This window comes from Aptenodytes patagonicus, chromosome 2 (genome assembly GCF_965638725.1).
Source record: "Aptenodytes patagonicus chromosome 2, bAptPat1.pri.cur, whole genome shotgun sequence".
In the NCBI taxonomy this organism is placed as follows: Eukaryota; Metazoa; Chordata; class Aves; order Sphenisciformes; family Spheniscidae; genus Aptenodytes; species Aptenodytes patagonicus.
The window spans coordinates 3,323,748-3,348,132 of NC_134950.1; the positions used below are offsets into that span (position 1 = coordinate 3,323,748).

General features: G+C 53.2%; 1 protein-coding gene across 1 annotated transcript in view; it reads left to right on the top strand.

Annotated features, from left to right (window-relative positions):
* The first annotated feature begins 153 nt into the window (after window positions 1–153).
* The window catches only part of PTP4A3 (protein tyrosine phosphatase 4A3), a 48,631-nt gene continuing 24,399 nt past the window's right edge, over window positions 154–24,385 (top strand). The window contains exon 1 of the mRNA XM_076329019.1: window positions 154–202. The gene's annotated coding sequence lies outside the window, so the exon portion shown is untranslated. The remainder of the gene's footprint in view (window positions 203–24,385) is intronic.

The following is a 24,385-nucleotide window of genomic DNA, read 5'->3' on the forward strand; positions in this document are numbered from 1 at the left end:
GGGCGGGGCCCGGCGGGGGCGGGGCCGGGGCGGGCAGGGGGCGCGCGCGCGCGGGCCGGCGGCGGCGGCTGCATGTGCGGGCGAGCGAGGCGGCCAACGGGGCCGGGCGGGCGGCGCGGAGCGGAGCGGAGCGGGGCGGCACGGCGCGGCACGGCGCGGGCACGGCACGGCACGGCACGGCACGGCCAGAGCCGGCGAGCAGGTCAGTGCGCGGGACGGGCGCGGCGGCGGGGGGGGGCGGCGAGGTGGCGGCGGCGGCACGTGGGGCCGCCCGCGCAACAATGCGGGCGGGGGGGGGGCCCGTGTGCTGCCGGCCGGGCGCGGGGCGATCCCCCCCCCCGGGGAGGCCGGGCGCGGGGCGATCGCGGCGGGGGCGGGTTGCGATCGCGGCGGGGGGGCAGGCCGTGCGCGGGGCGATCGCGGCGTGCGGGGGAGGCCGCGCACGGCGCTGCACGCTGCTGGCCCGGCGGGGGTGGGCGCCGTGCGCGGCGCTGCGCGGTGCGACGCCCCCGGAAGCGGTGGGGGGGCCGTGCGCGGGGCTGCACGGTGCAGTAACCCCGGTAGCTGCGGGGGGGGCGGCCGTGCGCGGGGCTGCACCGTGCGGTAACCCCGGTAGCTGCGGGGGGGGGGGGGGGCGGGTCACGCACAGCCTCGCAGGGTGCACTTATCCCCGTAGCAGCGGCGGGGCTCAAGCAAGGCGTTGCACAGTGCGGCCATCCTGGTGGAAGCGAAGGGGGGTCGTGCGCGATGCTGCACCGTGCAGTGGCCCCGGGGGGGGGGGGGGGGCATGTGCGGCGCTGCACGCTGCAGTCACCCACCCCATCAGGGGGCTGTGCACGGCGCTGCCCACCGCCAGGGCAGCTCCCAGCAGCAGAGCTCCCTGACAGGCAGGCGGCCCGCTGCGCTACACGCTGGGGGTGATGCAGAACGCAAGTCAGCGAGCATGAGCGCTTTAAGGCTCCGAGGGGCCTCACCACCCTCACGAGGCCGGACGCAGGGCTCAGTGTTGCGAGGGGCCCAGGGGGGAAGCGCGTACTCCGTGCTGTCCGGTTTTGCCATCCCAATGGACGTTTCCCACCTCTTTGCAAGAAAACAGCGTCAAACGTATGGGGCTGCGCTCGCTGCATCAGCAGTTGCAGCAGTGACGGCCTCTCCTGGGCGATATTTGAGCATGTTTCCGCTAAGCTAACGAGCCTTTCGCTGGCCTGGCCATGGCTTGGGGGATTTGGGAGGCTGGTGGGCCCCGTTGCACGAGCAGGCGGGTCGCGTAGCAGGAGGACACCCCGTGCAATGCCTTTGCTCTGCCGTAGGTAAGGTGGATTTTGCATGCGGCTGGAATTACTAATCCAAGCAATTAGCTGGAATCTGGCAAGTTTGCGCTGCTGCCAATTTCCAGTTAATTCGGTTACGGCTTCATTTTTCTGCTCAAAGGAGTTGAAATGTAAACGGGGCGACTGAGCGTCTGGAGCTGCTGGGTTGGTTTTACGTGCATCCTGCTCGCTAAAGGAGGATCAGCAAGAAAACAGAGCTTTAATGAAGTCATGTATTTATTGATAGCAGTGGAAAAAGAGCAGCGTGGATAAATGGGGCTGGTGACTCGTTTGTATACTAAATATCATGAATCTCCCTACCCTGTTGTGAGCTGGATTTAAATTCCACTTTTATAATGATTGCTAATTTTTTGGTCATAGTGCTGCTAATAGCGTATGTTGAAAATGCTGCAGGTGCGTTTAAAGCTGGGGGCTTTGTACGCTCACCAATATTCTGAACCGATATTTATATATATCCAGAAACTTAATAGTGTGTTGTCACTAGGATTCAGAGTTAGTCATCCAGGTGCCAGCTAGCGGGGGCTGTTGCAGCACAGTCCCCGACACAGCCGCTTTTTGGGGACGTCAGATGCTAGTAGCGGCCGCCAAATTTGACACGTGGGCAAGTGGAGGAAGAGACTTTTTAACCTTTGGTAAATGCTCCAACCTGAAATTCGTTCCTTTGGGAAAGCGATACTTCTGTTAACTTTCACGAGGCTGAAAATAGTCGCGTCACCGGAGCCCCGTGAGCCTTCACCCCGTTGGCTCCGCTTACGGAGGGCGCTGCTTGCAGAAGCAAAAAGCTTTCATTACAGCTATTTTAGTTTTATTTTTATGTGTGTCTTGATAGCTCAAAAATCACTCCCCGGCTTCCAGTCGAGGCGGTCCCCAATGAGAAGCATCCGCTGGGATCGGCCTCTTAAGTGCATTGCTTTGATTTGACGGCAGAAATGCCCATGGATACGTCAAAAAACCCCCGGCATTTAGGCATGTTTCCAGCTTAATCATCCCCTGCAAGCGATGGAAATCAGTGGCTTGAAATCCAACAGCACTTGATATTAAAATAGCGAACAGTAAACATTGGCTCCTATCAATAACTTTCATTATGGTTTGGGTTTTGTCTTAAATAGGCGCATGTTGCCATAGGGAAATAAAAGTTTAGCATACAGACGTGCTCAGCGGGGTGGTAGCATCTTTGGATGTGGTGTAACGTGCTTTTATAACATAAATTAAAAGAAAATAGGGTCTTAGCAGCATAGTGTGCTGTTGTGTAAGAAAATTTTGAATTTTTGGGCTGAGACTGCGTGGTTTCTGGGCACTGTGTGCTGCGGCATGTTGGTGGACGGCGTTCCCGGGCGGCTTCGGACGGGGAGAGCGAGTTTTACCACTCCGGAGCTGAACCCCGCTGGGGATTTTCAACCGTAAAACGAAGTGCAGAGGAGGTTTTGCGTGTGCCACTGATAGCTAAACCGAAAGCAAAAATAAACACCCACGAAAGCGGTTTTTTTTTTCTGTCATTGACAGAAAAGGAAAGTGCCAGTCCAGGGGTGGGTGTGAAGTGCCGCACTCGCTACGCTCCGAACCTGGAAAATACAGATCGCAGCACGTGGCAGGGGTGTGCACCGCTCCCCCGCGCGTTTTGCATCTTTTCTTTTTCCCCTGATTTTATCCAAAATTAAGAGAGGGAAGCAGCACCCTTCGGTCCGTTAAATGTTCATTTTTGCCAAGTTACGCCACTTTTTGAACACGAGACGGGACCGGATTCCTGTGGCAAGGAGCCCTTAAAATTTCAACAGCTCTACCTATAAATATAGTCGCCGTGAAAGGCAATCGGGCTTTAAAAAAAAGAAAGCCATGCTCTTTTTTTAGTACCACTGTATCTGCCTGACTTTAGTGCAATGCAATGCATCTCTGGCCGGGCGGTGAAGGCGAGGCAGCGTGGAGCATTAAGTGTCTTAATTCCTCTTGCTAATTTATGTGAAGAATGGGTGCAAGCAGAGAAAAAAAAATCATTTTTGTTGTCCTGAAGATTTTAGGGGGTGGGAAGGTGAGGCTGGCTCTGTGCAAAAGCCACACAATTTTTGCAGAGGGACCTTTGCTGATTGCTTGGTCCCGGTGTGTCCCCAGGAGCTGCCGCACCGTGGGGCGATGCAGGACGGGGGAGGAAGGAGCCTGAAGCGTCCCTTGGGCGCACAGCGACATCCTGGGTGAAAATTAAAGCAAAAAAAAAAAAAAAAAAAAAGGGAAAAAAGCCAGCTGCCACCTCGCCCCGGAGGTGTCTGGGCTCACCCAGCTGCTCTCTGATGCAACCGTGGCTGCCCGGGGAGCTCGGGGGCTGGTTTTGGGCATGCCCAGGGTTGCCCAGGGACAGGCTGGCCCTGGGAGTAGGTACGGCGTGTTCTCCTGGGTGCTCCTCCACACTGATGGGACCCCCCCCACCGGCCCCACATGATGCAGTGGGGTGCTGGCCACCATGCACATCACGGTGGAGAAGACACCGCTGCCTGCAGGGCTGAGATTTAGCTGGAAAACCTAAAAGGAGGGATGGTTTTGCAGCTTAGCGATGCTTTTCCGCACGCCCTGCACTTGCATGGCAGAAATCCACCTTTGTAGCCAGAGCAGCTTCGGCATGAAGCCCTCAGTCACCTTGCAGTGCAAAAACCTGCTGGGGGTTTTCAGATGGGGCACGGGCTGGAAAACGTGTGAGAGTGGGGCGGGAGATCTCGACGCGGCAAATTGCTGCGTGTGCAGTTCGGTGAAGTGCTGAGCCTGGGCTGCGCGGGAGCTGCAGACAGGCTCCTCACGTGACCGTCTGAATTTCAGATGATTGCTGGACCACTTTGCCAACAGCCTCTCACGACTCATCAGCTGCAATATCGCTTCTTTTTCCTCTTTTTTTTTTTTAAATTTTTTTTCCTTTCCCCTTTTCTTCCCCACCCTGCCTGATTTCCAAGCTGAAGCAGGAGGGATGAATATGACACGGAGGGTGGCTGCAGCTGCACAGGGTCTGTATCCAAACGGTTTCCTGGAAGGCAAGTTTTTTTTGTTTTTTTCTTATCTTAAAAGTATTTTTACTGCGAGTCCCTCGTATCTGGGCTGTTTGGATGTCAGGTTTAGTTTCCCATGACATTGAGCGATTAGAGGAGGTGGGGAAAAGAGGGGCTGAATGCTTTTTTACGTGCAGATCTTTCTGCAGCGGTATCGTAGCTGATCGATGGTAAATGTGTTCCCTCTCATCTTCGCGATAGTTCTCAGCGATTTCCTCTTTTACGTCACTGCAGTTAAGAAGATGTTTAACTTGAGAGCTGGGGGCGATGTGGCATGTTATCGTGTTGCAAGGAAAGGCGGGGGGGGACGGGGACGGGGACGAGTTCCCGCACAGACTTGTGCTGGGGAAGATCGTATCAGTGCAACCTTTCAGGCTGGGGAGAACAGCTGGGACTGGAGTCAAACCGTTGCCTTTCACCCTTAATGAACCTGACCTGGCTGCATCTAGTTTTTTCATTTTATTATGACAATGATTACTTTTCCTTCTAATACTCAGAGAAGCAACTCAATCCTCTATATCAGCTGCATTGCCAGAGTCAAGGGTGCACCCCTTGATTTTTTTAAGCAGATTGTACCTGCCCGACTGGACTTTGATATTTTTTTCCCCTTTTTTTGATCCCCTGGAGCATTGCACAAGACCACTTGATGGCTTTTTTGCGGTGATGTTGGGGTGACAATGCAGGTGCGGTGCTTGCAGAGCCAGAGCCCTCTCCAGGAGGGTTGTTGACTGTGCGTTTTGAGTCCCGTGCATGTTGCCAGTTGATTATAGAGTTAATAAAGCGTCGCCGTTGTACGCGCCTTGACCAGAAATAGCATCCCTCCCTGCCGCAGTTTGCAAGGCCAGCTTGTCAAGAGCAGGCGAGTTGGTCAATAAACGCTCCGAGCGGCACCCCTGGGAGTTTTGCACTGAAATGGAAACGCCTGTGTCCTTAGCTCTTCCCTCCTTGCCAAGTTGTTTTCTTCCCCCACTCCTTCTCCAACCTGCCACTCAAACCCTCTCCTTTCTGCTGTGTTTTTTCACAAGTGTCTTTCGAGCATGACAGCAGGGAGAAGAAAGCCGGCGCGGGGCCACGGGTGCCGTGGCGCGAGGGGCTGATGCCTATCAGCCCAACCCTTGCCTGTGGCTTTGGGGGCCCCCTTCACTTCGGGTGACTTGGCAGCTGCCAGCTGGCCGCGCGGCACAGCTGGGTTCGCATCCAGCAGCGGTTGGGCATGGGGCTTCCTCTACCTGCCACCAGACCCCGTCCCACCTGCCTGCACCTCTTCTGGGGCTACCACCTCATCTCTAGGGTTTGAGTCAGATAGCCTGGCTGGGGTGACCAAGATGTCCGCACGTAGGAGTGGAGTGGAGAAGGGCTCCATAACCCTCTCAGGGCAATGGGGTGGGCAGGGGGGCACGGAGGTTTTGCAAGAGGAACAACCACAGCTCTGGTGGTGGCAATCTACAAGCAGGACTTGTCGCTCGCAGTCCTGCCAGCGCTCAGCCACAGACTTCCATCGGCGATTTTGCTCAATAACCCTTTTTTTTTTTCTTAAGAACAAAATTTTTCTTAAAAAGCAACGTGCCACCAGCACTTTGGGATGTTGGCTTGGGTTTTTGGAGGGTCACAGCCTCCCAGCTCTGCTTTTGCTCCAGGGAAGAATCGACACGGTTGGGTGCGATTTTCAGCCCTCATGGGAACAGGGTCTTAAATAACCTCGCCACATCCGAGCTAAGCAGGCTCACGCCCTCATTGCTGGATGCAGGAGTTAATTTTTCTTGCTTCTGCCATACACAACAGCCCTCTCTGTGCTGCTCCTGCAACCTGGGACGAGGGGAAATTTGGGTGCAACTCCAGGAGGTACTGGCTCAGCACATGTTCCCAAGCTGGGCGGCCGCCCGGGGCCCACTTCATGCGAACGGGGTCAGCAGCTGGGAAATTGCAGAGCAAAGTGCCTCCCTGGTAATTCCCAGCTGCCGTTAAAGCGGCTTTAAAATAAATTCCCTCAAAGAGCAATTCCAAGTATTTGAGGGTTTGAACTTTTCCGGAGAAGGGTTTGGGAGCTGCCGGCTACCGCACTGCACCCTGGCACGGTGGGGAAAGGCACCGGGGGAATTGCCTTGATTATCACAACCCCTAGAAAACACTTTTTTAATGTATATATTATGCTTATTTACTAGCTGCATGTGTAACACGATGGTCAGAAATGGAGCACTGCTGGAAGCAAAGTTTGCATTAAACTGGGAAGATGGGTTGCTGAGCAGTTGTCCTTGGCTGCAGGCGATGCCCAGGCTCGGCAACCCTCACCGTGCCCTCATACCTGGCCGCCAATGCTTACCCGGGGGCGCAGCCCAGCCCGGCGCCCCTCGCTGCGCATTCCTCAGCCGGCTCTGCTTGGTAACGTGGGCACAACAGAAAACAAACTTTGCAGCGAGCCTTGCTCTCCCAGAGCCCCTGAAGCTTGCTTTAAAAAAAAAAAAAAACCCACTTTGGAGCAATGTGGTCTTTTTTTTTTTTCTTTTTTTTCTCATGCTCATGAAAATTCTCATACCAAACCAGTAACCTCCGCTGCCCCCGGTTCATTATTTTTTAAGGTGGCATTAGGGGGCATTTAAGGGGAGGCTCATCCAGCCCGGCTTCCCAGCCTCTGTGTCCCCTCCTCATCTGCAGCCCGTCAGTGCCAAATTACAGCTTCGTGCTTGCTTATGTGGCGGGCAGAAAAACAGGGATTTTGGTCAACAAAACCGGAAAATTTATCTCATCCCCACTTCCCCACCCCAAAAGGCTCTGGATGTCCCTGCGCTGGTGCTCCCCAGGGTGATGGGGAGATGCATCCCAGGGGGTGCAACCTGCTGGTCACGGGGATGTCCCCATGAGGCTGGGTACCCCAAGCTGGGGACAGCCAAGCCTTTCCTTGCAAGGACAAGTGCTGGGCTCCTGCCAAAGTCCCCTCTCCGGGGCCCTGCCACCAGTGCAAGCGTAGCCAGGCTGAAGGCTGGTGATTAAATCCATGATCCGGGTCACCTCCTGCCCCTCTCAGTGCCCCAAACGATAGGGATGCTGATAGCAGGGCCACATCCAGGCAGGGACCTTGCACCTCTGTGTGCACGTTCAAAGGGGTTGGGGATGAACTGAGCCGCTTTGGGGGAAAACCACCCTAGAAAACCCATTGCAGCGGGCGTTTCCTCCCCATGCACCCTTCATTGCCGTGGCTCAGCTGCTCCCAGCTCAAACCGATTTTGTTCGTTGGCTATCCTTTGCCCTGGCAGCTTCTTAATTAATTTTCTATCATGTATGTAATTTTTTAAATATTTTTTTCTGCATGCACATGGCGGAGCTGTCTCCTGAGTGGGAAGAAAACACATCTTGCTTCTTAAGGACAGGTAGAGAAACCTGCAAATTGCACAGGGAGGTTTGCCATGGATGGGACAGCAATGGGTGCAGTCCCAGCTCAAAGTCGCATCCACCAGACCACACACTTAGTTCTCTTGGGTTTTTTTTCCTCCAAAACTAATCCCTCCAGCCCCTTAGGCGTTGTTGTTGTTGTTGTTGTTGTTGTTGTTGTTGTTGTTGTTGCTCCTCGCTGAATTCCTTCTAATTTGCAGGCTCGCTGCCAGCATGCAACGTGCTGTAAAAAGGGGACTTGTTCTTCAAGCTTCCCTCCAGTACACAGCATTTGCACAAATAGCAACACGCTTGACAAGTAGGTCTGATTCCCCCTGCTATTACTGAAATGCTCGTAGGGTGCTTGGGGAGTAGAGCTGCTGTCTTAAGACAAGCCAAGTTGAATTTCGCGGAGGGCCCTGAGCCCAAATCCCAGCCGGTGTTTAAGCTCCTGTCAGCTGGAAAAACAGAGCCGTGCCTTTTTATTTTTCTCCCCGTGCAGCTTCCCTCTCTCCGAGAGCAAGCGGATGCGATTTGCATCCCTCCATACCCCACCGGCACAGGTACGGCTGCCAGGCAGGATGCGGGCTGCGGCAGAAGACCCACATCCCGCCGAAGCCAGCCCCAGGGCCACCACTGATTTTTGGATGGTCTGGAGACCGGTCCCCCCTGCCGGTACAGGCAGCCGCTACGCAAACCCCCTGCTGGCTTCCTTCTTAAAACTAATGAGCCGTTTGACCCTGGCAAGTCCTCCAGGAAAGCCACTGCTGGAGCCTTGCTGCTCGCACGGATACAAACTGCTCTCGTTTCCAGCTTAAATTTATTTGTGGATGACCCGTACCCATTTGGCCTTGTTCTTCCTGTACCCACGCTGGCTTTTAGCTCAGATGGCTCTTTTCCCTGCTCTGGTATTTATCCTCTGGCGGGCTTTACCGGGGTTGCTGTGGGTCTGCCAACCTAAATAAGCCCAGTGCTCCTGGTTGAGAAGGGATGGAGGAGGTGTAAGGGCATCGAGGTTTCCCCATCCCTGCGGTGGAGACAGCCCCAGGGACTTGCATCTGCAGCTCATCCTCCCATTGACGGAGGAAATGCCTCTCGACATCCTCACCAGGGATGGTCCCAACCTGCAGAAGGACACCCCAACCATCCTCCCCGCTGACAAAGGCTCTCCGATTTGAAGCCATCATCAGATATCATTAGCATGCTCCTCTTCTGTAATGCAAAAGCCATTTTGGTGGACGATGAGGGGTTTTTTCCCTAATGCAGCCTTCAGTAACACCCTTCCCTTTCCTTTCGGTCGGCAGCCTCAGGTAGCGGCACGACCACTCACTCTCCCAGTCGTGCTAATCTCGTGCTAATCTCAGCCCTGGTCTTCTGAAGCAGAAGTTTCCTGTGCACGGCTGTGCCAGGCGCTTTGCTCAAAGGCTGAAGTGGATTTACAAGTTCATCAAAGCAAAATATGCACGACTCCTTACCACCGGTCCCCCTCCGGGTGTGTTGGACCATCCAGGATGCAATATGTTTTGATTAAAATCTGTATTGGTTTGCATGGCAAGGTTTTGGTAGCGCGGAGGCTACAGGGGTGGCTTCTGTGAGAAGCTGCTAGAAGCTTCCCCTGTGTCCGATAGAGCCAATGCCAGCCGGCTCCAAGACGGACCCGCCGCTGGCCAAGGCCGAGCCAGTCAGCGATGGTGGTAGTACCTCTGGGATAACATATTTAAGAAGGGGGAAAAAAAAAGTCCTGCGCAACAGCAATTGCAGCCGGAGAGAGGAGTGAGAATATGTGAGAGAAACAACTCTGCAGACACCAAGGTCAGTGAAGAAGGAGGGGGAGGAGGTGCTCCAGGCGCCAGAGCAGAGATTCCCCTGCAGCCCATGGTGAAGACCATGGTGAGGCAGGCTGTCCCCCTGCAGCCCATGGAGGTTAACAGTGGAGCAGATATCCACCTGCAGCCCATGGAGGACCCCATGCCAGAGCAGGTGGATGCCCGAAGGAGGCTGTGACCCCGTGGAGAGCCCGTGCTGGAGCAGGCTCCTGGCAGGACCTGTGGCCCCATGGAGAGAGAGAAGCCCACGCTGGAGCAGGTTTTCTGGCAGGACTTGTGACCCCGTGGGGGACCCACACTGGAGCAGTCTGTTCCTGAAGGACTGCACCCCGTGGAAGGGACCCGCGCTGGAGCAGTTAGTGAAGACCTGCAGCCCTTGGCAAGGACCCACGTTGGAGAATTTTGTGGAGGACTGTCTCCCGTGGGAGGGACCCCACGCTGGAGCAGGGGAAGAGTGTGAGGAGTCCTCCCCTGAGGAGGAGGGAGCAGCAGAGACGATGTGTGATGAACTGACCACAACCGCCGTTCCCCATCCCCCTGCGCCGTTGGAGGGGAGGAGGCAGAGAATTTGGGAGTAAAGTTGAGCCCGGGAAGAAGGGACAGGTGGAAGGAAGGTGTTTTAAGATTTAGTTTTTCTTTCTCATTGCCCTACTCTGATTTGATTGGCAATAAATTAAACTAATTTCCCCAAGTTGAGCCTGTTTTGCCCATGACGGTAATTGGTGAGTGATCTCTCCCTGTCCTTATCTCGGCCCACGAGCCTTTCATTATATTTTCTCTCCCCCGTCTGGCTGAGGAGGAGGAGTGAAAGAGTGGCTTTAGTGGGCACCTGGCATCCAGCCAGGGTCAACGCACTACAAAACCCTACCGAGGGGGTTTGAGGCTTCGTGCACGAGACCTTGCAAAACTCTGCCCTCAGGGTGATGGCTGGGAGCCTGCTCAGATACAGGAAGAGCTGCCAGGTGTTTGCTTTCCCCCCAGGAGTGGTAATTTCTCGCCTTGGGGTCTCATTTCCCCCACCCGTTCTTTTCCCTGCCACATTCAACAGCTTTGCTGTGGGTTTTCTTTGCACGTGGATGCCTTTTTGCGCTTTCTTTGGAAGCTCTGTGCTTATTCCTGGTGATGCTGAGACGCTGGTTTGCCCGACCCTGTTTGAACCCCTGCCTTCTCCTTGGCAGGCGGAGCTCGGCTGGTACCTTTGATGGAAAGGAAGATGCTCCAGGTGCCATCACTCACCAGCTCCTTACTTCCTCCAAGTTTTCCTTTAGTTAAGAACCTATTTTTCTTTATTTTTTTTTTCATTCTGCCTAATCTAAACGGCATCAGCGTGTGTCCATTTGAGGCAGGATTTTATATTCCCCTGCAGTGTCCTTCTGTCATGCCATGCCCTCATTAAACGACATGTAAATTGGCATCATCGAGGAGGAGCTGGGCTCTGCAGTTATTAGCAGGATTATTCTCATCTCCCACCGTTTCCAGCAAAGCTGCTCGGCTGGTATAACGCAATTCCCCCTAATGCTCGTCTCTGCTGTCGGGGAGAGCGATGCTAATTCGGCACTGAGGATCAGCAGCAGATACTGGGAGGAAACCAGCAGACCCCATCGCATCTTGCCACGTTAAGTGATTTCTGATGTTGAGCTCCTCTTCTCCAAGCCATGGTTGTTTAGTACATCACGTTGGGCATTAACTTTCCACTCTGAGTCTTTTCCGAGCAGCCTGTGGGCTCCTTGGCAGCTGCAGCTGCAGCTCCAGCATGGGAGTGCATTGTGTCCTGCGCTTGTCGGTGATATCACTGGTTTTGCTTTTTGCGTCATATTTTCTTGCCACCTAAATCAGCATCCACGTCTTCCAGCACTCATGGTGGGTGCAGCTGGGCATTTTCTCCCTGCAGTCGATCTTCCACATTCCTCTCTCCCCATTTATTTGATTTCTCGCTGTATTTAAAGCCAGGGGTGGTCAGTGCGTGTTTTGCAACCTTCTGCTCCTGTTATTCATTTCTTAGAAATGAAGGGGAAGGAACCACAAGCAATAAAGAGCCTGAGGTTTGAGGACTGCCTGTTTATTTGTCAAAGCTAGAAATGCAGTGGCTGAAGAGGACAAGAGGAAATCCTCAGTGCAAATGTACCTCAATTAAATTCAGGCTTGCGTAAGTCGAAACTGGGGGCGGGGGGGGGGGCATAGCCATAGCAGCTGGAGGGGGGGGATTTCCTCCCGCTGCAGTTCTAGGTGGAAGTGTTACCACTGCCATTACTGCAAATAACATCTTAAGTTTTGCCTTTTGCACCTCATTTTTGCACCCCCCAGGCTGGCTTTCGTGTACCATGCCCAGCTGGTGCTGGGGGAGCAGTGCTGCCCATCTCGGTGGCATCTTCGCACCCCTTGCGGTGGGATTGCACGCGGCTGGTGGCAAGTGGGTGGCTGTAAACCAGCCCTAGGGATGCAAATGCTGGCCAGGAGGCTGAGGCCGGCCATTAGCTGCTGGGGGGAGGGGATGAGGAGCAGCAGGACGGCTCAGACGCCAAAGCCGAAGATGCTCTGAAGCCCAAAAAGGACAAAAATAGGTATCCAGCTCCTTAAAGAGGGTTGAGGACTGCTTAAGATCTTCTCTTTCGGAAGCAGCAATTACCAGATGAAAGGGAACATCTTCAAGCAGGCGTTTTGGAGCATCTGTTTTGAATTTCACACATGTGTTTGGGGAATCGGGGAAGGCTGCTCGCTGGGTTGATGGCTGGGCAAGGCGGAGGGTGTCCTTCAGGGGATACGGCTGGTTGCTTACGAAATGCGTTTTGACACCAGGAGCGATTTCCACATCTCTCCTCCTTTTCCGACTGCGTTGTCAATAACTTTCCAAAGCGCTAATGCTGGGCACGAGATGGATTTCTGCTCGCGGGAGGGCAAGGGGCCATGTCTGCATGAAGCGGCGAGTGGGGGGATGTGCATGTGGTTTTCTTTTTCCGTTTTGCCCCTCCTCGCTACAGAGAAGGCATTGGCATGTAATTACCACCGGCTTTAATCCAGCCAGACCAACTGTCTTTCTGGCAAACGCAAATACAATAGGAGCCAAAGGTTATTGCACGCCCTAAATAAAACCATTGCAGCCCCGGGGCCTCACCCAAGCCCAGTCCGCAAAGCGTCCAGGACCGGCTTGGTTCAGCTTTCCTGAGCCTGGAAGACTTGGTTTGATGGTAATGACCCATAACTTTTTTTTTCCTTAGTTTCCCCCTGCAAAGCCACCTGCACGCTTGTGGCCACCGCGGCACCTGCCAGGAGCAGCACATCTGGCTGGTGTTAGCGAGTCCTCCACGTGATGCACTTGGTTCAGGGTTTTCTTGCTAAAATTATTAGTGGCTTTAATTGAATCCAGAGGCGGGTGAAGGCGCGTTACGCGGACGCGCGCCGCCGGCAGGCGTGCACGGCTCAGCCTGGCGCGTGGCTGTGACCGGCGTCCTCGCAAACCGCTGCCAGACGCAACCCGATGTCCTGCCCATCGGTGGGATGGACGGAGATGTCAGGCACCACGCAAGGTCCCGCTTGGCCTGGAGGAGCCATCCAGGAGCCAGTGTATCCCACCGGGCTTTTTTTCCAGCTACTGCTCTGAACTGAGATTTACTCCGAAACCCAGAGGATTTAACTTTCTATCCCTGAGCAAATACAGCCCGAAGTGATGCAAATGCATGACCTCACCCAAATCTCAAGAAGTAAATATTGCATCACACTGAGTGTGCTGTATCCTTTGCCCCAGTCTGAGAAGCTCTGCCCGAGTCCACCCTGCTGCAGGGACAAGCCAGGCCAGGGAGGAGGTATACGGTGGGAAAGGCTTTCTCCTCGCCACTCAGTTTAATTATTGGTGTCTCAGCGTTTGCAATGTGATGGACACTGGTCCTGCCCTGATGCAAGGCTGCTCTGGCCGCCGGCGTCCCCTCAGAGCTGCCGGCAGGGAGGAATTGGGTTTCACAACCCATCTTTCCAGGCTCCCACAAGATTACTGGAGGGAGAGGAATGTGCCAGAGAAAATATCCCAACTGCTGTTAAAAGGCACAGCTTTCTCTGCCCCTTTCTGGGACAGCCGTTCCTCCACCACACCAGACCCCCCCCCTCTGGCTGGCAGCACCCGCTGGAGCCACCCCCATGTCACCTCCCCGTGTCACCTTTGCCCTCCTGGCCTCCCCTTCATGTACAAATAATTGCAATTGTGATAAGCAGGCTCTTTTATGAAGAAATTCTTTGCTTTTCCCTCACAGTGCTCCTGGGACAGAGCTCAGTCACTTTCTATCTGGACAATAAATCTCCAGGATCTCCAGGACACACCCTCCACGCAAGGCAGTAACGCCTCTTAAATAATGGGCCTGCCAGATGCTTGTTCTGTCTGGGTGAAGAGCATGCCAGCCAGTTGCAGCATCTGTAAATCATTTGCCAGGAGAGCCCAGACAGCGCGGGAGTCTCAGTCGAATCCCTTTTGGCCAACCCTTTAGAATCACGGTGAAGGTTTCTGGGCTACCCGGAGCGGAAACATCTGTGAGCTGCAGCAGGTCCTGGGGTGAAAGATGCATCCCACACATCTCAGGAGGAAGGTGGAGAACTCTTCCTCCTTGGTCCTTCTGCTTCTGAAAGGTGTGAAATCCTTGCCAGGCAGAGGCTAAGGTAGTCCATTTTCTTGATCCCACTCTGCGTCTGCTGTTGCTTCAAAATGCTGGGAGCATCAGATGGTGAGATGTGGTCCTGGGCAGTGGAGGGCACTGGGGAAGCTTGAACTGGTTTGGGGGTCATCTCCTCCTGGGTGATGGGACATGGAAAAGGCTGAAAGTGGGGGTGGCTTTCTCTGACGTGCCTTCTCTGTTGGGTCTTTCGGAGCTCCACAACCCCAGTCCACACGTTTTGCCTCCAGCAAGAACACCTACAAGTTCTCCGCAGAAGATCTCATTGCATCTGGGGGTGATGGCTGAGCCGTTGCACTTGCCCTGGTTTCTCTCCCAGGCTAGTTACAAGCCTCTTGGACTCTCTCAGGCAGCTTTGGCAGGTGCTCTGCTTTTCTAGCTCCAGCGCTGGGGAGCCCCAGCCACAACCATAGTGTCTTTCCCCAGCTATTAGAAAGCGGTTACGCTCTTTGCATGTCTTTTCATTGCCGGAAGCTGGTAAGTGGACGGGTCCTACACAAATAAACTTCTCAAGGGCAGGGAGTCAAAATATCCCTGGGCTTGTTTGGTGGAAAAAGGTTAACCAGCATGAAGTCTATGAATTGCTGCTGACCCGACTTTGTTGACAAAATACGGTGTTATTAATTGGAGTTGCAGGCAAACTGCCTGAGGATGTTTAGAAGGAGCTTGTCTATCACAAGGGCCGAGATCTCCCTGGGAGGAGATCTGTCTGGGCTCTTCAGAGATGCACCTAGGGTCTTGGCCATGGCTCTGGTTTGGGGTTTTGTTGCTGAGGATGAGGTGTGTAGGGGTCTCAGTCTCCCACAGTGGCCACGGAAGCGTGGGAATTCACTGACAGCGGAGCTGCGGCAGTCAGAGGACAGGAGCCCACCAAGAAGCCAGGCACCAGGTGACTCCTTTAGGGTGAGCTGAAACAGTCTCTTTTATCTAGTTGAAGATGTCCCTGCTCATTGCAGGGGGGTTGGACTAGGTGTCCTTTAAAGGTCCCTTCCAATACAAACTATTCTATGATTCTGTGATGACTATAGAGAGATTCCTGGGTCCCTAAATTCAGGTTTCTGCTTTCAAGCTGAATCCTACCCTTAGCATCATAGCCTGGGCAGGAGCAACAGCTTCATGGTGAAGGTGAAGTTCAGGAGTGTGACCTGTGCTGCTCCCAGCATGGTCCTAAATCTCAGCAGCTAGTAACCGCTGCATTGGCATGGGAGATGCTCACTGTCACCCTGCCGTTCCCCCAGCCCAGTGGCTTATTTTAGACTGTGGCAGGGCAGTGGTCGGTACATGGCCCTGGGTGCCATCGCAGCATTTCAACTGGAGAAGAGCCACCATCGTGGCAGCCGAGCCCAGCAAGCTCCAGAGCCGGCTGGCAAGTTTGTTCACAGCCTCTCACAGCAGCGCGTGATGAACAGCTTGCTTTGCTCGGCCTGGAAGCGAGCAGAAAACGCACGTTGGCGCCGGCCCAAGACAGAAGCTATGGGAATCCTCCTCGACAGCGTGACAGCAAACGCTTGTCTTGAGCGGGGCCACTGCTGGGAGGCTCTCACCCAACAAGCCCACGGCGAAACCCGTCCCGTTGCAGGAAGAGCTGGCCTTGGGTTGCGAGGTTTCCTGCACCTGTGTGACTAAGCACACTGGAAAGCACCTTCGGTGCGTGCCAGGGTGGTGGAAATTGGGCTGCCAGCAAAGAAACATGCCAGTGCGTGTTCCGCCATGCTTTGAGGAGGTGGGTAGCGCCTAGTGGAGGCGGGCAAAGGGGCTGTGCCCTTTCCTCAGTTTCCCTAAAAGGCTGACAAACACCTCCAAGGTAAGGTCAGCCACATTTAGATGGAGCCTTATATGGGTGAAAGGTGCTTCTCAAGGGCTGCCAGGTCCCGTAGCCCCACAGCTGAAGCCCCCTCTCCTGCAATGCTCAGCCTTGCCTAACTGAAGTTGTCCTATGCAAACATGATCTGGGAGAGCCAACGGGAGCAAGATCCATATGCCTGTTCCCCTTGTGCAGCCTCTCAGCACGGTCTTGCCCAGAGTGAAGTGGCCACGGGTGGAGCAGTCCGTCAGGCAGGAGTTCGGAGTGGCTTGACTGTTCTCCGCAGAGCAGCCATGGCAAGCGGCCCACGTTTCACAAGTGGGGTTTTCCCATCAGGCTCTCCAGCTGCTATAAATAACAGGAAATGTTTTGTCGTTTTCTGTTCCGGAGAAGGTCAGGAGCTGGATTCTGTGGTCTTCAGAGATTTAATGAGGTTGGAGATTTATGTGGTATACCCAGAAGTCCCCCCGGGCAGCCTGCCTGGGGCCATTTGGTTCCTTGGATGGAGAAGCCTTGAATGCCAGCCTTTGACAAAGTTACCTTAGCCACCCTTTATGAGATGTCAGGTCCTGCTAAATCCTTCACGTGCTCTTCATCTCTGAGGCCAGATGTTATCTCTTGGATTGCTGCAGAACCCACTCATGAGAGGTTTGAACCATCCTTTGTCTGCGGTAGGAAAAGCTTCCACCATGGATCCCAGGATGGACACAGAGACACCAGCCACTGGTCTCGTGAGCTTGCTGGGAGCTCATCTTGCAGCTTCCCTGACTCGTCAGCACTTGGTATTCCGCTCACAGTGGGCAAATTCCTAAAATTTTATTTTTGCCTTCTCCATCAAGGAAGGCTGGTCCTTCCTGAATCTCCCCTGGGACTGATGGACCAGCTGTTTGACTCCTGATGGCCATACCATTGCATTTACCATTGCGTTCCTGCCGCAGGGGAACAAAGAGTCCCCAGCAAATGGCAGAAGACTCTAAGCAGCCCTCAGTGCAAACTGATTTTCTAGCTTTTATTCAAATTAGAATATTCACCTTGCAGTATCCTCCCAAACCAATACTCAGTCAAGCTTGAGATGAAACTACCCATGCAGTGCTCTGCCATCTCCATTATTGGGGTGTGCTCCTTGTGCCTGTCTCTTTCAGCCAGTAGAATCCTACCAAAGCTCTGGTTCTTCAAGGTTCCTTCCTCCATCTTCATAGCTAGGACTTTGGTTAAAACCATGGTGCCAAGGGGTGGTTGGAAAGGTCCTAAGGCATAAGAATGGTCTCAGCAGAAACAGATCAAAATAACCTCTTTCCAGTGCAATTGATGTATGCACACCAAGGCCAGGAGCTATCCTACCATACCTCTTAAATTAGGGAGGTGACTGCCCCATGCTCCCGCCATAGTTAGTATAAGGGATGGGGAGATACCTCCAGAAGTTGATGTGCTCCGCAGACATGGCAACTGCCCTTTCTCTCTCCGTTAATTAGAGAGGGAACAAAGTGCAAAGCCTGAAGGGTGCTTGTCTGGGTCTAGCTGGCGTGGAAGAAAGTCATGCACACCTTCTCTGGCTGGTGGCAGCGATGGGTCTCCATTGGGGTCATATTATTTCCCATTGGGCATCCCCAGCTCCTCTCCTCATGGTTTACCCGGCTTGTGCTTGTGGCAGGATGGAATCCCAAGAAATCAAGCAGGAGGATCCAGCCCCAGGAGTTTGCTCTGACATCTCGACAGCTTTTCTGGGTCATGGAGAGCCGCAAGCATCAGGTCTGTGCCGCCTGTCACCCCAGCAGCCACACAGGGAGGAGGCAGGGCCGCTGTCTGCCGCCTCTCCCATTTCCCCAGCAGATGCAGGAATGCTTTGATGTCTGCTCCCCCGGCCCCGAGCGCCCAGCACCAGGATTAACCACCAGTCAGACCCCTCCACCACCTCCAAATAAATCTCCTAAACTCAGGCAAGGAGGGGTCCTGGCATTCTCCTCTTGCAAAATAACGGTTAAAAATAGCTTCTCCCCTTGCACCTGCCCCTCCAAAGCTAAGACTGTGTTTTATTTTTACAACCCAGATTTCCTGGTGGTTGGCTCCTCTCCTGGGGCATAGAGGACAGGGACAAATAGAAAAATTACCCGTCTCAATGGTGCAAAGAAGGTAGGCAGCGTGGAAGGTGCTCATGTACGCATGGGTTGGAAGGAACCCTTCCCACCCAAACCTTTCCTTCCTGTAATCTCATGCTTCAAAACCAAGGCAAAAATGCAGCTCCAGGGATGGTCCTTAGGAAAAATACCATCTTTTGATCCTTTTTGCCTTTTTTTAGACACCCCTTCAAGGGATGGGAGGGCTGCAAAAATTGAAAATGGAATTGCATGTTTGTGAGAGTGTTATATCTGTCTGTAAAGGTTTTTCTGGGTCTAAGTTAGCATCCCCTGCGCAGATCTCTGAAGCGGCGAAGGAAGCCTGGCTCAGCCCCGATTAAATGGTTTCAGTGAGGCTGAATTATTTTTTGTAAAAGCCTGTGTGTTTACATTTCATAAGCTTATTTTAAAACACATCTGTATCCAAGAGCAGGCTTATTTATAAGGTAGAATAGACCGCTGTGTCCTTACCTGACTTAAGTGTCAAGGAAGCAGCTTTTTTTTACTTTTTACAAGCACAGTTTAAAATAAAATACTGGTTTGTTGCACGCCAGTGAATCTGCCCAAGAGGAGGTCAGGGCAAGGTCTTGTTTTCTGACTGTAAAAAGCTATTTTGCTTGTTTATGGAGCTTCCTCTTGCCAGCCGTCATTTTAGGTTAATCTGTTAATGACAGCTATAGGTAAAAAAACCTCATTTCTATCCCCCAGAGTCCTGGCAAGCCTGCATTGCCAAAATCCAAAACTAGACAGGCTTCCCAGTGAACGGCATTTGGGAACTTTCCATCGGTAAAGCAGGATTTGCTGGGTGACCCTTTCAGCCCAGGCCTTGGCAAGGTTTCTGGCTTCAAATCCCCCAGGGAAATACATGAGAAAGCCTTTTGCAGGGGGATCTTGGCATTTTCTGCTTCCCCCAGGGGAAGGATTTTATTCTTTATTCTTGGTTTTAACATATGAACTGGCAACACACCAGCCCGGTGGCAGGAAGCTGAGGAGCACCTTATGGTGGTGAAGAAAGGCTTCAGGTGGATGTTGAAGTATGGTGAGTTGTTAAATGGGGACCTTAACGGCAGGACAGGGAGGGCAAGGAGAGCCCCAAGGCACTGCTGATTTACACAAAACCAAAGCGAAGCTTTGACGTATGTATAGGACGTACAATTCATCTTGCAGAAGGGACAAAAGGCCCGTACATGTTTTTATGCCTATGCTCGGAGATACTTTTCTGCTTCTAGCAAGCTTCCATGAAGCACGTGGGCCTGATGGGTATGAAGATGAAGACCTAGGAGGCAGGGAGGTGAGCAGATGCCATTTATACCCAGGAAAGAGCTGAAGCAGACATGGTGTGAGGGACAGTTTTCCATCCAGCAGAGCTGTAAACCAAAGCCCTGACCACTGGTGGTTATTTAAAGACTCCCGCGGCGCTTCCTGCGATGGGAAGGTGCTTGGCCTACATTCAGGCTGGGCGACTGCTCTCTGCAAAGCCAAATAAACAGCAGCCACTTGAACTTTCCACCTTGCGGGCTCGGCCGGATGCCTCGTTCCCGGGCCACGACCGGGCACAGCGCCTCAGACAGGCTTTGCAGACAAGCCTTCATGGAGGATTCGGGGTGATGACCACGTTTTGGTGTTGAGGGGTGCTTTTCCCATCGCATGAAAGACCCCAAGGGAAGAGTTTGGTGCTGCTTGGAGCTGAGAGGGGACATCTGGGTAGGGAGGTCTCCAGGATGGGCTGGGATGCCCTACGTGTGGGTCCCTGTCCTTCGGTGACCTTGGGCAGGGTAAAGAGAGAGGACATTATAACCTTTAACGCTAGACATGTGCTTTAGATGCTAAATTTCCTGCGAGGAGCACAATCCAAGTAGCCAGGAACAGGAATCTCTTCCGTCCATCAAGGCATGTCAGGAACGCGTGAGTACGGTGACCGTCTCATCTGCAGGATGTCCATGAAGGTGCCAAGGCATTGATGGTGAGATGCCCATGGTGATGCTTTATCGGTTGGGGAGGTTGGAGGTGGTCCCTTCCAACCTCAACCCTTCGGTGACAGTCAACGTGAAATGTCAGGCACTAGCCTGTATGTATTTTGGTGCTTTTATTGAGTTGTATTTAACATGGTGCATGTCGCTCCCTGCTTCTGACCCTTCCCCGGTGATCCGAGATGTTTCAGCAACTCACATGAACCCTGCGATGGATGCTCCTTCCTCACATCCAGCGGCAGCCCCTCAGCCTGGGAACTTTTGCAAGACTTGGCAGCAGGGCCGTTGCAGGAGTATTTCACACAGGACCCAAAAATATTGCTGTCGGTGCAGCGTCGGTCGGCCTGAACGCAGGGTCAGGTCCCTAAGAAATCAGACTGTTGACGAACAAGCTTGAGCATATTCAAATGTTTCGGCTGATTTTCTTGGACTGCAAAGTTTCCAAGGGAGCCAAAAAGCTGGCTGCTTTTCTTGTTGACTTTGCAGACCAGAAATACAGACGGGTTCAGTGAAATAAGGAAGCTCGAATTCTTGTATTGGTGTAGCAGAGAGAGAAAAAGCTCAATTTGGAAAAGCTCAGATGTCCGCTTTAGAGATAAAAATAGAAGTCCAAGGTGGTGTGCCCTGGGTCTGCTGCCTGCTCTCTGCCTGTACTCAGCATCAAGGATGATCGCTCGGGCACAGGGCAGCCCACAATATCTAGTCCCAGGACCAAAATCCTTGCTTGACATCCCTCTGAATTTCTAGCAAAGAAGCAAATCCAGGGGCATTTCTCTTGATCAAGGTCAACAAGGTTGGCCCACGCAGGCATTGGGGAGTGCAGATACAAGCCGTGCCGGTACGCACCGGCACTGAGCTGGGACGAGAGCGCAGGAAATGTCAGGCAGGAGCAGAGCATCGTTTTAAACTGCAAATGAACTCTGAAATGACAGTGAACTTGAAGCGAGCCCGTGTTTCAGGCCAGGCTGGCCGTGAATCAGCTCTGGAAAATGAAAGATGAAACTTTCTGACTTCAGTTCAAGTTATGAACTTATAAACTCCCAATTATCTGGTTTAATGGACACAAGCCAGAGACAAACATTTTTCGAGGCGAGTGTATGGGACAGCTTCCTGAAAATGAACTCATTGAAAAAGGCGTGATTTGGAGACTAAAAGTTTGACTCAAAATCTCGTATTTTAAAAAGCTGGGTTAATTTGACATGAAGATATCTCGCTGTGGATCCCAGAGCTGCTCTTGAGCATCCTCCATCCCTTTACTGCTCTTTGCTAAAATGTAGGGGCATGATAAATCGCTTCCAGAAATGAAAGTTGAAAAAAATACCGCATTTTAAGCCCATCTGAATAATGGCAAATGTGCAAAAAGCTTTTGCACAGGACAGCCATGTAAGCTTACTCCTTTGCCCCCCAAGATAACAAGCCCAGGCTGGCAGTGAACTATGGACAACAGGGCAGCCCATGGCCCAGCTTTGCTATTTCATGGCACAGCTTTGGGGTGGAGGTTAGAATAGGGATGTCCCACATGTGGGTGCAGTTTTTGTTAGCAAATCTTAGTACTGCAGGATCTTTTGCAGATGCTGTTCCAGAATAAGGCTTTTTTCCTCTGTTTCCCTTTAAAAATACTGGTTTCTTTTCTCTATTACTTTAAAAATGGCTGTATATTCCCCAAAACTGTCTTCAGGCATTAAGAAAATCAGAATATATGCCTGAAGCTCTGCTAGGGATAAAAACGCAGAAGAGGCATCGTGCACGCAGCTGGGCAGCAGTTCCTCCCGCAAGCTGCTAAAATTGGCATCTGCTAAAGTTAGCGGAGATTTCATTGAGCTCTTGTTTGTTTTATTGAAGCGGACGGGTCAAGGACTGGGGTTTTATCAGCACCCTGGCATCAAAGGGATGCACCCGTGGTCCCAGCTGCTGGGAATCGTCCTCGTCCTTGGGGCTGTGGCCGCAAGCCGGGGGGATGGCTGGGGCGTGCTGCTGGTGAGGAGTTGGTGACGCTGGTGCCTGCAACGATGCTCCTGCCCAGCTCCTGCCTGTAGTTGTGCAAGCGGAGTGGGTGAGCTCAGAGTTAATCCTCGAGTTAATCCTCGTCATTAACCAAAATCTCCTATTCTTACCCCAATGCAAGACTCGTGCTGCACTGGTCTCCTGGGAGCAGGTTTGGGGCAGGTGCCCCTCTGCAGTTAAGTTGTGAAGGCTTCACAGGTGCATCCATTCAAATGCAACTTGCCGCGGTCCTACAGGCTCACGGAGGCTCAGCTGGGGAGGCTGTGGGTCCAGCTTCAAGGGAGAACTCAATCGGCATTTCCAGACCCTGCAGGGAAGCCTCCTGGCGAGGTCCTCAAAGTCCTTCAGGTGCCACCATTGGGTGGAGCAAATGCAGCACATGAGTAGAGCTCAAGGGAAGTCCTTCTGCTGTGTTTCTAGTAAATGCCTGCCCAGGGCGTACTAATGACGGTGGAGAGGATGTGCTCCATCTGTTTGACGAACGACACTTACGGTAGATCTGGAAACAGGGTGGGGAGTGTTTTATCGACCAGCCGATAAAAGAAAATGCCTGGGAAATTCCTGCCTGGGAACACACCATGCCCCGGTGTTTAATTACAGAGCTCATTTAGCAGCTCTTGGCTGCCCGTCCCTGTCCCCGTGCTGCCCACAGTGCCATGCCAGTACAGCTGCCTGTTTGCAGGGAGGTGGGGTGGGAACAGATCCAGCTGAAAATCAACTTTTTTTTTATTTATATATAATTCCCCCCAAGGCAGGATCAGTCCCTGGGTACCTTCACCAAGGCGGCCATCGACATCTAGATGCCCTCGTGGCAGCAGAGCTGAGCCGAGCTGGGTGGTGGCTGACTTTGAGCTGGAGCGGATGAGCCCCATGCCCTGTGGCTGGAGGGGACATCTTCGGTGGCTCTCTTATCTCTGCTCCCTCGGGCTGGACTGCAGTGGGACAGCCTGTCCCTGGGCTGGTTTTGCTGTTGGTTGTCATGTGCGATGCCAAATTTAAATTATTTGTAAAAGAGCAAAACATGGTTTGTGCTGGCTGCTGCGAGTACTCTGTGCACAGCTCCTGTAGGTCGCTGTAGTGTGTTTTTTCTGCTGAGATAGTTAAAATAGCACAAATTTCAGCGTGGAGCCAGGTATATTAATAGGAATGCGCTCATTTAGCTGCTTGTCCATACCACAGGAGCTTATAATGGCGGAATTGATCGAGCCCTAAGTCAGCACTGGGTGTTTCTGCACTTCTGCAAGGTCTCCGTAGATTTTCCTCGATGATGTGTTTTCTGTTCACTGCAGCCTGGCTTTTTAAGAAGCAGCATGAAGAAGAGATGGAGAAAAACCCTCCCTGGGGTGTACCTGCGACAGGCAGGATTGGGAATGGCTGTCTGCCTCCCTCCCTAGGCTGAAACCATCTTGTGTGCCCTTGGGAGTGGAGAGGCAGGGACTACTCTGGCCGAATCTCAAAGCAAGTATTTAACCTGGTAGGCCAAGCTACTCCTGACAACCTCTGTTTCTGGCAGACTGGGAACACCCAGCGTAGGTCCTGTGGCTCCCCTATGGAGCCTATACACGTAGGAGCACCCGGCACCGCTGAGCAAGGAGTCCAGGGCAGGGATCGGTGGTGCCAAGCGCAGTGGGGCCAGAGGTGAGAAGGGACGATGATGGGGCAGCCTGGGTTTTAGGCATGGTCCCATTTTTCTCATGGCACATGCAGCCAGGGATGTTGGGGGGAAGCTGTCCTGCATTCGCTGCCATCTTCCCTGCACACGATGCCCCGTGGCAAGGCAGGGCTGGTCCCAACAGCTTTTCAGAGCCCAGCGCAGCGGCTGTCTCCAGGAGCCTCCAGTGGGATGGTTGGAGCATCACTGGGTTGGTTGGGACAAGGCTCCATGGGTTTGCCTCTCCCTTGGGTCTTGTACGAAGAGCCTTTCCCCTGCACAACAGCTTTGGCATTTTGCTTGTTATTAGGGTTGCTTCTTCATTCACCTCCTTTGCCTTTCCTCCCCGCACAGAGGCAGAGCATGCGCATGTGCATCCCCAAAAACATTTAATAACCTCAGTAGTTGGCTGCTGGCTTCATCATAAATGATGAATTTGGGGTTGTGGCTTAATTTATCTGGGGAAACTCATTTGCTTTCAGCTTGATTAGAGCCTGCTCCAGCGCAGCAAGGGTGGCCAGGAAATGCCACCCACGCTGGGGTGTCAAAACGCTTCTGAAACCATCCGGGAGCCGAGCAGAGCCGGAGCAGCTTGCATGTCTCCAGGCCATTAAAGCTTACCCCTGGGGCCGGGGAGG